This window comes from Salvelinus alpinus, chromosome 19 (assembly GCF_045679555.1).
Source record: "Salvelinus alpinus chromosome 19, SLU_Salpinus.1, whole genome shotgun sequence".
NCBI classification, from domain to species: Eukaryota; Metazoa; Chordata; class Actinopteri; order Salmoniformes; family Salmonidae; genus Salvelinus; species Salvelinus alpinus.
In genome coordinates, this window is record NC_092104.1 from 41,404,451 (window position 1) to 41,417,173 (window position 12,723).

The following is a 12,723-nucleotide window of genomic DNA, read 5'->3' on the forward strand; positions in this document are numbered from 1 at the left end:
CAGTGTAGAGATGCTAGCACTGAAGAAATGTGATACAAATGTTGGGTTCTAGTCAAGATTCTAGCAGTCATATTTAGCACTAACTGAAGTTTATTTAGTGCTTTGTCCGGGTAGCCGGAGAGTAGAGCATTGCAGTAGTCTAATCTTGAAGTGACAAAATCATGGATTAGCTAGCTAGCTAAATAGCTAACAAGACTACCTCGCTAACTAGCTAGCTAACAAGACTAGCCAAGTTAGCTGCGTTGTTCCTTGCATGTGATTGGCTGTGATGTTGGAGGCGTCACCAGTGGTGGAAAAAGTACCCAATTGTCATACTTGAGTAAAAGTAAAGATACTTTAATAGAAAATGACTTAAGTAAAAGTGAAAGTCACCCAATACAATAGTACTTGATTAAAATTCTAAATGTATTTGGTTTTAAATATACTTAAGTATCAAAAGTAAATGTAATTGCATAAATATACTTAAGTATATAAAGTAAAAGTATGAATAATTTCACATTCCTTATATTAAGCACACCAGATGACATGATTTTCTTGTTTTTTTAATTTACAGATAGCCAGGGGCACACTCCAACACTTAGACATCAATTACAAATGAAGCATTTGTGTTTAGTGAGTCCGCCAGATCAGAGGCAGTAGGGATGACCAGGGATGTTCTCTTGATAAGTGTGTGAATTAGACAAAATGTAATGAGTACTTTTGGGTGTCAGGGAAAATGTATGGAGTAAAAAGTACATTATTTTCTTTAGGGATGTAGTGGAGTAAAAGTAATCAAAAATATAAATAGTAAAGTACAGATACCCCCCAAAAACGATTTAAGTAGTACTTTAAAGTATTTTTACTTAAATACTTTCCACCACTGGGCGGTAAGCAGGCTAGCCACAGGGCTCCTTGATGAGGTGGTTATCGTGCATCTGACCAAATTAATGGATGATGCGTGGTACTTTTGATTATCTTGTGATCTTGACAAAACAACTTTTGTTATCTAGTGATCATAAGATAAATAAGATGGATCTCACATAAGGCGGGAATTATTTTGTTTATTCTGATGTCCTCTCTGGACTTCCATAGGATTCTGTTTTCACATGCAAAAGTGATTGCTTTTGATAAAAATGCTTTATGTGCCTTCCCAATGAAAACTAGTGTATTTAATGGGAAATAGATGTTGTATGTTTCTGGACAATCCACTATATGCTGCCTTGTTGACAACATGACCAGCGGTGCAGATGCGTGTTCATTTGATAAAGCGCTCCTCCCTCTCCGCTTTCGCCCAATGAAGTGACAGGCGATAGCTCAGTGTACCGCAGGACCAGATTAATCGAACCCCCTCAATGAAGAGCCGGACAGTTGCGCACGCGCATTACGATTGTCGGATGCTAAATGCAACACTTTTGACTGCATTTGGCAGGCAATTAAACCGCAATACGACTGTGTGATAATAATGACTATGACTGACAATAAGTAGTTAGTCTTGTACGAGGCTGTCCAAATGATTTTAATTGTGTTGTGCTTGATTACTGTCCCAGTATTTCACAGTGAGAATTATTCACAACAATCTTGATAAAACAGACTAGGTTTTATAGAACCCGTATGCAATTAACCATTGCAACTGAAATGCTGTACAAAATAAGACCCGGACATCATGTCAAACCTCAACGGCATGAAAAGCTCAAAGGTGTAGTAGACACGTTACGGGCATAATTTTCCAGTTTATAAAAAATTACGATTTATAGTTTCAGCTGAGAATCTCTCGCACACCCTTTTTACAGACATTCTGATTATTAGGCACAAAGGATCAATAGTTTGCTCTTTGTTCTCCAGTGTCAGATCATTCATACACTGAAAGCCCAAGACGTAATGTTTTCAATTATCATATTACAATAGTATCTCTTGTTTGTTGTTAGCTAGCTACTGTTTTTGACAGCCCCAAATGTAATCATCTTCCATTGGTGATGGGCATTTGGCTCCGTTCACAGAAAAGACCCGGCTCATTTGGCTTCCAAACGGCTCTTCATTCAAACTTCTCATAGAACAATGGGAAAAATGACATATCCCCAATGTAGCTAAAGTCCATTATGTGGACATAAAGTGTAGCAAACTCTATTTTTCGGAACAGAAATTTATCGTTGGTTGCTGCAAAAATGTCAAGACGCGTGGTTTACGCGAGACAACGTAAATCGACCACGGCAGGAGCCTCATTTATCAACGTTGCGTAGGAGCCCCAAAACATTCGTGCAAAAGTTGGCATTTATAAAAACTTAACTTGACATGAGAATGTGCTTCATTATACTTCAGTAAACCTCAGACTATGCCTACGCACAGTTTCTTGTGGTAGAAGTATTGTAAGAAGGCAAAAGTAGCCTAGTAGCCCTATGCAAATGAGTAATATATGATGACTTATTCATAACAAAGAAGCAGGTAGCTAAATAGAATACCAAGATGCAATCATATGCTGTTAGTGAGAAGAGCAAAAATCTTTGCATTCTAAAATAATTGGAAATCTATTTCCAATTATTTCTTTAATTTCCATGATCTATGCAGAATACATTCCTCACCTTTTCTGACTGTGATGGTTTCATACTTCCAAAATAGCCTATAGGCCTACAACGAGTTAAGACTACCATTCGTCCCATCTCTCGTTTATTTGGACCAATTTCACAGTAGTAAATAGATAAGCTACCAGTATTTAAATATATTGCTCTATACGATCCTTAACGCAGTTTAACGGTTGAACAGACGGTTCACCGTTTACATTGGTTTGTCTACGTCTGAATACTGTAATGTTACATTTCTTGAGTAGCCTTGATAATATTTCATTTAAAAAACAAAATACATATATCATAACCATTGCACCTTTTCTGTTCTGAGTCCATATTCCCGAAGTAGCCATTCAACAAATTACCATGAGCATCTCTCATTTAATTGGGCCTATTACTTAGAGCAAAAACTTGAAATTATAATAGCCTATGTATCTAAAAGGGAGCGAAGTTTATAACATACGACTAGGCTACTTTGGGCATCTTGCTATGTTAGCTAGCGAACTAACAAGCTAGCAAGGTTTTTTTCAATAATATATGGTGATTCTAGCAATGTTAGAGACGTTATCTGGCCAGCTAGCATGCTATAATTTAATCTAAATAGAATAAGCTAGCTAGAAGTAGCATGTTATGATGGAAACAGTGAGTGACAGGGACACATTGCAAGGCTGTAATGAAGTTAACTGGCTAGCTAGTTCTGTGCACATGTTTCTAAACAAATTGTTATTTTTAGCAGCTAGATAGAGAACTTGTTTAGTTTTTCACTATCACAGACCATTTCACAAAATAGTATAAGATAGCTAACTAGCAAGCTAGCTACTTTTATACTGAAGCTTTGCTGGAGCAGCTATTCTGCCTCATATCAGTAGATGTTACTGTTGCTTGCAATACAATTAATCCTATAAAGGTTATACTACCTGCCTGTGCATTTCAAGTAACTGACATTCTGACTGTTCCGATGTTTTGATAGTGGGAACCTAACAAAATGTTTTGGACAAATGCAATAATTTGTGTTGCTCCTCAGCTCATTTACACATGGTATTTTTTTTTGTAGTTCACCATCCAGATGTCTGCTGGTATTACAATTGTTGGCCAATATACATTAATCACTAGCACAAATTTAAAGCATAAGAAAACTGCTGCCTACTAGACAGATAGCGATTGGTGGGTATTTCTGTCATTTATACCAGCAGATAAAGCTTCCGATCATTTCTTACAGTTGTATAACCTACCTATTAATTGATCCCCCCTCTGTACAGTATCTTTCACAAATCACATATTGATTATAGCCTGTTACTGTAGCCTATCCGTTATCACATGCATTATAATATTTATCAATTGCACTATGAATGTCTAATTGCAGAGAAATATTGAGTAGTGTAGAATGACAATTATCCTACTGTATTCATTATGTATTTGTCCATTACCAAAAAAACAGGTTATGGATGGTTCTGCATAATAAATACAACCAATTTTATTCCTGAAATTATGCTGGATCTAAGGAACAGGCAAATCCGAGATTGTGCCGTTGTCGATCCATGGTGGGTGCCTACAAAGGTGATGATGGAATTAGAGGACAGGGGGGACAATGTGCAGCCTTTTTTAATCGTTAGCCATTAGAAAGACCTGTTTGCTAATTAATTTGCTAGCTATCATACAGTCGGCATATATTACAAATTATATAGTTAATATAAGTAGACATGCAATCATAATTGACTGTCGCGCATATGAAGCACCCACAAGCTACAGGTGGCTGAAAACACAATCATCGCAGGATGAACTAGTGACGAATGTCTGGCCAAGGGTGGTCCATTTAAAAATCGTTCCTTCCTCCCTCGCCCTGCAAGTGTACACTCGTCAGACGTCATGATACGTCATCAGAAGTGTCCACTTAATTTGAGGGCTGAGGGAATAGGGTGTCTTTTAAGTGTTTGGAATGCTGCCTTTATTAAATTATGATTGACAAAAGAGCGAGATTATTTTTATTTGTCACGTCACCAGAATAAGACCCTCGACATTTATTGGAAAGGCGCATCAAATTCATTTTGCACTTTGACCACCCTGTGAAGTTCATTATAATTTATTTGTAGGCTAATAATCTGCACGCTAATAATCTGCACGCTTTCTCGATTTGTAGTGGGTGGACCACCCAACATGTCATCGCGTGACTCCACGTTTACTTCATATGATGGTTATTATATCAATATTTGCGCATAAAAGCGTTTCCACCGACATTTCTCGTATAATTCATTTTACTGACACAAAAAGATCCCACCTCGTCTAGCGTATTATGCTCTTACCCTAACGTATTGATCATTGGAACATGTTTAATTGACGAGTAAAGACTGAGTCACCTGATCCATTCAATCAATATCTGCACTGAACTCATGCATCATACAAGTATCATCAATACTTAACATGCACAGAATTGAAACATGACAGGAGAGCTCTGTATAACATATCACCATGTACCTGATTGCTATGCCAACGCCTTAGTCTCACTAGACTGCAGTTCAGTTGGTACTCATCCATTTAGCATAGATGCCCATGCTATGGTAGGACTCCATCTGTTCCCAAAATAAGGCAGCAGCACTTCAAAACACTGAAATGTTAGAGAACAGCTTCTAATGGCTCAGTGTGAATCTGAACTGGCACCCAATCCCCTTTTTACTGCACTGCATTTGACCAATGCACACAGCCTAGGGCACTGGTAAATAGTGCATATAGGGAATAGGGTGCCATTTCAGATGCTGACTGCCTGCCTTTTAGCAGAAACTGAGGGGTCTGTCAGTGCTGTTGAATGGGAATAATACAAGAGGACATGGGCCAGCTCAGACAAAACATTGGTTTTCCTTCAAGCTCTAGTTGCACCTAGGCGGCTCCAAGGAGCACAATGTGCCAATGTTTAACTTTTCAGGATCCATTTTAATAGCCGGGGCAAGGGGTGGATCCAGCACAGAAACCTCTACAGTGGATTCGCAAAACCTCATTGGCACACTGAAAGAGATAAATCATCTATTTTCAGGGGTTGAGAAGACAGGTAGATTCACCTGAGAATTACTGCAGAGAGGAACGTTGTAAATCACACCAATAAAAGGGAGTTACTGTCTGATGTCTTCTCATAGACTATCAAAACATATGTCCCTATAAATGAGACACTGATTAATTTAGGGAAAGATATTTTCAACTAGCTTTGATGGGTAAAGGCATCAAGAAAATAGCTTTGAATTATGACAGTGAAAAACAGGGTAGTAGTGACAAAAGGTTAGCAATAAGCTCACAAAAAGATAATATTGAAGAAATGTCCCCCATCCACAATCCCTTCTTCACATGCATCCAGTCCCAAAGCTTTAATAAGGTAAAGAAAACACCATTGTTTCACATCATCTGGGGTCCTGTAGTGTCACTTTAAAAAACAATCCTCATAGACTTTGCCTTATAGAGACCATGACAATGTCAAACACCACTATGTACTTACAGTTGTTTATTATATTTAACTAGGCAAGTCAGTTAAGAACAAATTCTTATTTACAATGACGACCTACCCCGGCCAAACCCGGACGACACTGGGCCATCTGTGCACCGCCCTAAGGGACTCCCAATCACAGCCAGTTGTGATACAGCCTGGAATTGAACCAGGGTCTGCAGTGAGGCATGCACTGAGATGCAGTGCCTTAGAACGCTGCGCCACTTGGGAGCTGTGAAGATTTTCAGTACAACATACCAAATTCTGTCCCCACAACAACCATTGAACCTAGTAAGTAAGCCTTATAAAGTTTAGTAAGTATTTTCTTCTCAAGCACTGGCTGTTTATTACTTCATGAACTACATATTGGATTTAGTATGTGGACAATGGCTGTGCTACAGTATGTCTTAATCTTTTGAATATACATTTCTGATGTTTATTTTTTGGATACAGTCTTTAAAAAACTAATAACACAACATAACAGATCTTTTGATTGCTTTCTCTAGAAAACTTTCTAGTGGCTGATCTTTGTCGGACTCAGTAGAACATATTCTAAGTATAGTTGCTGCCACCTAGTGGCTGAAAAATAAAATGTATAAGTGACTTTTTTTTGCATAACCAAGTAGCACCATTTATTTTCTGTTGAAAATGTCCCATTAAAAGGGGTTTGAAGCCCAGTCCTGCCTCTCTGAGGATGGGTTCAGTGGGGCTACCCCTGATTGGGGTGGGTCTGTGGGAGGTAAACAGGCTCCCTCTGGAAGGGTCACCCAGCAGAGGAGCCAGGTACTCTGGACCAGAGGGTTTGGACGGACTAGTCCTCTTCTAGGGCGGTGGGGGGTTTCCAGACAAACAAAGAGGCTATGGTTAACAAGACATTGGTTTAATATATGTCACGTCCTGACCATAGTGCTTATGTGTTTTGCTTGTTTTAGTGTTGGTCAGGACGTGAGCTGGGTGGGCATTCTATGTTGTGTGTCTAGTTTGTCTGTTTCTGTGTTCGGCCTAATATGGTTCTCAATCAGAGGCAGCTGTCAATCGTTGTCCCTGATTGAGAATCATATATAGGTGGCTTGTTTTGTGTTAGGATTTTGTGGGTGGTTGTTTCCTGTCTCTGTGTTTTCTCTGCACCAGCTAGGACTGTATCGGTTTGCCACATTTGTTATTTTGTATTTGTTTAGTGTTCACAGTATTTTCGTAATTAAATATGTTGAGCACAAACTACGCTGCGTCTTGGTACGATCCCTGTTACACCCTCTCTTCTCATCAAGAGAGGGAAGGCTGCCGTTACAATATATCAAATGTGTGTCGAAATTGACCAAAAAAAAGACACTACATTTAAAAAATATATATACATTTCCTATCTTTGAATTAATACAACAAAAATCCCCTACTCAGTATCTACTGTAACTAAGCTACAACATACACTGAGAACATTTACTAATAAATAAATAGTATTTTTGACAAGCATAAAAACAGCAGCAAAAAAGGCAGCTCAATCACCTATGAAGTTGAAGGCAAGTGCTCTTGGAGAGGGGTCCCATCTTGGACAGGATGTGGTTGTAGTTGGGTGTACAACACGGTATAAGACCCAGGACTCCTGTCTTGAAGTGACACAGGTGGCCTTGAGGAGGAACAAAGAAGCTCCGATGATCTGGAGCATGTACATTGCATTCAAAAAGTATTCAGACCCCTTGACTTTTTCCACATTTTGTTACGTTACAGCCTTATTCTAAAATGGATAAAAAATATCAGCAATCTACACACAATGCCCCATAATGACAAAGCGAACACAGCTTATTTTATTTTAGCAAATGTATAAAAACTAAAAAACAGAAATACCTTATTTATATAAGTATCCAAACCCTTTTCCTATGAGACTCGAAATTGAGCTCAGGTGCATCCTGTTTCTATTGAGCATCCTTGAGATGTTTCTACAACTTGGGAGTCCACCTGTGGTCAAATCAATTGATTGGACATGATTTCAAAAGGCACACACCTGTCTATATAAAGTCCCACAGTTGACAGTGCATGTCAGAGCAAAAACCAAGACATGAGGTCGAAGGAATTGTCCGGAGAGCTCTGAGACAGCATTGTGTCGAGGCACCGATCTCGGGAAGGGTACCAAAACATGTCTGCAGCACTGAAGGTCCCCAAGAACACTATGGCCTCCATCATTCTTAAAATGGAAGATGTTTGGAACCACCAAGACTCTTCCTAGAGCTGGCTACCCGGCAAAACTGAGCAATCGGGGGAGAAGGGCGGTGACCAAGAACCCGATGGCCACTCGGACAGAGCGCCAGAGTCCCTCTGTGGAGATGGGAGAACCTTCCAGAAGGACAACCATCTCTGCAGCACTACACCAATCAGGCTTTTATGGTAGAGTGGCCAGTCAGAAACCACTCTTCAGTAAAAAGGCACATGACAGCCCGCTTGGAGTTTGCCAAAATGCACCTAAAAGGACTCTGGCCATGAGAAACAAGATTCTCTGGTCTGATGAAACCAAGATTGAACTCTTTGGCATGAATGCAAAGCGTAATTTCTGGAGGAAACCTGGCACCATCCCTACGGTGAAGCATGGTGGTGCCAGCATCATGCTGTAGGGATGTTTTTCAGAGGCAGGGAGACTAGTCAGGATTGAGGGAAAGATGAACGGAGCAAAGTACAGAGATCCTTGAAGAAAACCTGCTCCAGAGCGCTCAGGACCTCAGACTGGGGCGAAGGTTCACCGTCCAAAAGGACAATGATCCTAAGCATACAGCCAAGACACGCAGGAGTGGCTTCGGGACAAAGTCTCGGGAATGTCCTTGAGTGGCCCAGCCATAGCCACAACTTGAACCCGATCAAACATCTCTGGAGACCTAAAAATAGCTGTGCAGCGACGCTCCCCATCCAACCTGACAGAGCTTGAGAGGATCTGCAGAGAAGAATGGGAGAAACTCCCCAAATACAGGTGTGCCAAGCTTGTAGCGCCATACCCAAGACTGTAATCACTGCTTCAACAAAGTACTGAGGGTCTGAATACTTATGTAAATGTGCTATTTAGGAGTTTTTATTTATATAAATTTGCTAAAATGTCCAAACCTGTTTTTGCTTTGTCATTATGGAGTATTGTGTGTAGAATTAGACTAACGTAGAAAACACGAATGCACTGTAGGAAACACGTATGCATGCCATTTGAGAAACATAGTGAGCTAGATACACATGTTGAGTTTTTTGATCTGCATGCCATATGGCAATAATATATAACTCTTGCAACATAAACCCATGAACACTCATTGATATATTTAATAATTAGCTGCATAATACTATTTTGCTGTAGTCCTCTTGACAGCTTTCTCCAAGACTATATGCTAATGTCAGAGTGAATTTGTCCCTCTCTTCTCAACCTGCACAATGGCTACTAGTGCACTAGCTTACAGTGGAATTACACTTGAATTGGATGCTAGGCGGGCAGTATATGTGCAGTCTCCAGTACCTCTCTGGGCCAGGGCCGATCTTAAACTTGTGGAGGGAGTCTCCCTCTGGGTTGAAGTCCTTCACGGCAGGCCCTTTTGCCAGCAGAGCAGCACTGTCCAACACAGTCAACAGCTTCTGCATCATCTGGTTCCATAGACGACTATCTACATAAACGCAATGCTTACACTGCTATAATTTTCATTCCCATCACTTATTTTTCTTGAGGACAAGTTTGAGGGTGAAGGCAGCTGCCTGTTGCATGGTCTCCAGCTGTCCTCTCACGTCCCTCTCCTCCTCCAGCTCTCTTCCCAGCCTGTCTGCCTACCTAGGCCCAGCTCCTCCAACACTGAGGCCTGCTCCTGCCTGTAGGAACACAGGGGGTTGGGGTTCATTCCTAATTTAGTTCTTCAATATAAATTGGGTTGAAAACAAAAAAAACAGGAATCAGACTTTTTCACAGAGTTCCATGCATGCAGTTCCATTGAAGTTCAATAGATTTTGTGAGAATGTTATTTGAACACATCTCTCACTTGTTGCTGGCATTTAAGGCATTCATGTAAAAAACAATTACTGAGGGAGCACCTGACATTTAAATGTCAGGCTGAATCAATTATTTTTGTCTGACATGAATAAGATATATCTTTCTTGCATATCAACGTCAGTTAGCCAGGCAAAATACAAATTGTACCATGTACAGTCGGGGTGTACAGTGCTGAAGTCCTACTCGTTTTGGGTTCTCAAAGGCATTGATAAATTCATTACACTGACTGCTCAGAGAACAATCACTGAATGACAAGGAACAAAACTAGCAGAGACTGCGACCCTCCAGGACCAGAATTGGGCACCCCTGATGTAGAGCACAGGAACTCTGGAGTCTAATTTAATTCTGAATGGAATCATCAGACCTTAGGGCATGCATCTCTCCCAGCAGTGCAATATGGTCCTCCTGCAGTTGTTCCTCCTGAACCCTGGCATAGCTCAAGAAGAGAGGAGGGTAACTAGTCAGCTGTCAGATCAGACTTCTGAGAGGCCCTGTCATTATCATGCGGCGGTGTCTATTCACTGAAATCATGCACTCTCCCTCACACACACCCCCTTCTGGTTGCCGAGGCTCTTGCGGGTCATCTTGTTGAACGGGGGATCCAGGTTCTCCAGCTCTCTGCAGATCAGTTTCACTCTCTCCTTCAGGTCCTTGTTCTCCTAAAGCAGCTGCTTGCTCTTGTCCGACAGCTGGCTGAGCTAGGCTGTCACAGACACATTATGGTCGTCTCTGGCATCTTCCTGTCCGAAATGCGCCGGAACTCGGCTGCCACGTGCTGCTGCATCCCTTAGTCTAAAGCAGGGTTTCCCAAACTTGGTCCTTGGCCCCCTGGGTGCACGTTTTGGTTTTTGCCCTGGCACTACAAAGCAGATCAAAATAATCAAAGCTTGATGATGAATTGGTTATTTCAATCAACTGTATAGTGCTAGGGCAAAAAACTAAACATGCACATGTTGGGGGGGCAGGACCGAGTTTGGGAAACTCTGGTCTAGAGAGCACAGGGAGGGAGAGTATGAGCAGAAGTCAGTGTCCCTGACTGGAACATACATGTTTTATATTGATGTTGTTTTTAAAGGCTGGAGTTACAGTTGTATGGGACCCCCTCCCTTTCTGTCATTGAATGATTTTATGGCAAAAAATGTGTTTGGAGTGAAAATCTGTTTAGATGCAGTGAAGGAAAGTTTTGAGCAGCAGTGACCAAATAATACAGGGTATATACAAGTATACCAATTATTAGGAATACCCTATTCAAAGGCACTTACATTTTTTGTCTTGCCCATCCACCCTCTGAATGGCACACATACACAATCCATGTCTGAATTGTCTCACGGCTTAGCAATCCTTCTTTAACCTGTCTCCTCCCCTTCATCTACACTGACTGAAGTGGATTTAACAAGTGACATCAATAAGGGATCATAACTTTCACCTGGATTCACCTGGTCAGTCTGTCATGGAAAGAGCAGGTGTTCTTAATGTTTTGTACACATATGGCACTGAACTGTCGCTGTCCAGCACGGCCTTCCTCTCTAGGCTGTAGTCGACTGTGTGATGCTCCCGCCTCTACTTCCCGAGCTGCTCCTCCAGGCTGGCCATCAGCTCCTCCTTCTGCACACGGGACTCCTCCGGAGCTTCCAGTTTACCCGCTGCATGGGGATGGAGAGAGAGGAGTAATACATTTAAATGATCAACGTTAATTCATCTTGAATTCAAACCACAGGATCAGGTATGTTGGAGCTGGTTTGAAATGAAAGCCTGGTGGTGGATCATGTGAATGGGATGATGTGGTATCGAGGTTCTTTATCTCACCAAGAACCATGTTCTCAAAGGTGAGCTTGTCCTTGTTCTCCTGCAACTCTTGGCGGAGTTGACTGAGCTGCAGCTCAAAAGGTGTCCTTGGCCTGCTGCAGTCCCCCCAGTTGCTCTGACAGGTCTGTGAGCTCATCCTCCTTCTGGGCCAGTGAGCACTTCACGTAGAGCCCCATGTCTTGCTCAACAGTAAAGTACTGAGAGGATAAGTCCTTGGGTTGCACCTCCAACTCATCACATTTGTGCTGATATCTGCAAAGACAGTGAGAAAATAGGATGACATTTAAATAGGGGGGAATTCAATCATTGAAACTTGATTGGTAGTTTAAAAGTTTGCAAATGATTTAGTTTTATTTCATATATTTATGGTTGATTTCGTACTAATGGACAGTATTTAATAAATAACTTATTTTGATGATTTGCATTAATGAGTGATTCGTGTTTGATTGACTATTTTACCGTCATGACTATGATGGGTTGTCTTTACCCTACGTGGTTACATTAGGGACACCTCTTCGATACAGTGATTTTCGTTGCAAGTTAGGTGATAATTTTCGATAACCCTTTGCATAAATTTATTAACCTCAGTCTTCTAACCTGCTACGTTAATTATCCTAACCTGCTGCGAAAAAAAGGCTTTCGCGGTTACGTTAGGCTATAGCCGTCTACTAGACGTCTCAACAATAGTCTGACAGTTTGTCCACGCGCAACATTTTTCTCACTCAAACCATCAACCTGTACTAGCCTAAAATATATGCAGCCAATGAAAACTCTCACTTTTCCAGTCTCGTTTCTGCGACCTGTAGAAATATATTCCACCCTGACAACGCGTCTCCAAATCCCATGTCCTTTTTCTCGGTTGATTTATCTCTGCTTTTCATTCTATTTTGGGGTGGAGGTCATTTTTTCAGTGAAAC

At 41.1% G+C, this 12,723-nt stretch overlaps 1 pseudogene; it reads right to left on the reverse strand.

Annotated features, from left to right (window-relative positions):
• Window positions 1-320: 320 nt before the first annotated feature.
• Window positions 321-12,723, reverse strand: LOC139545609 (cilia- and flagella-associated protein 157-like; annotated as a pseudogene).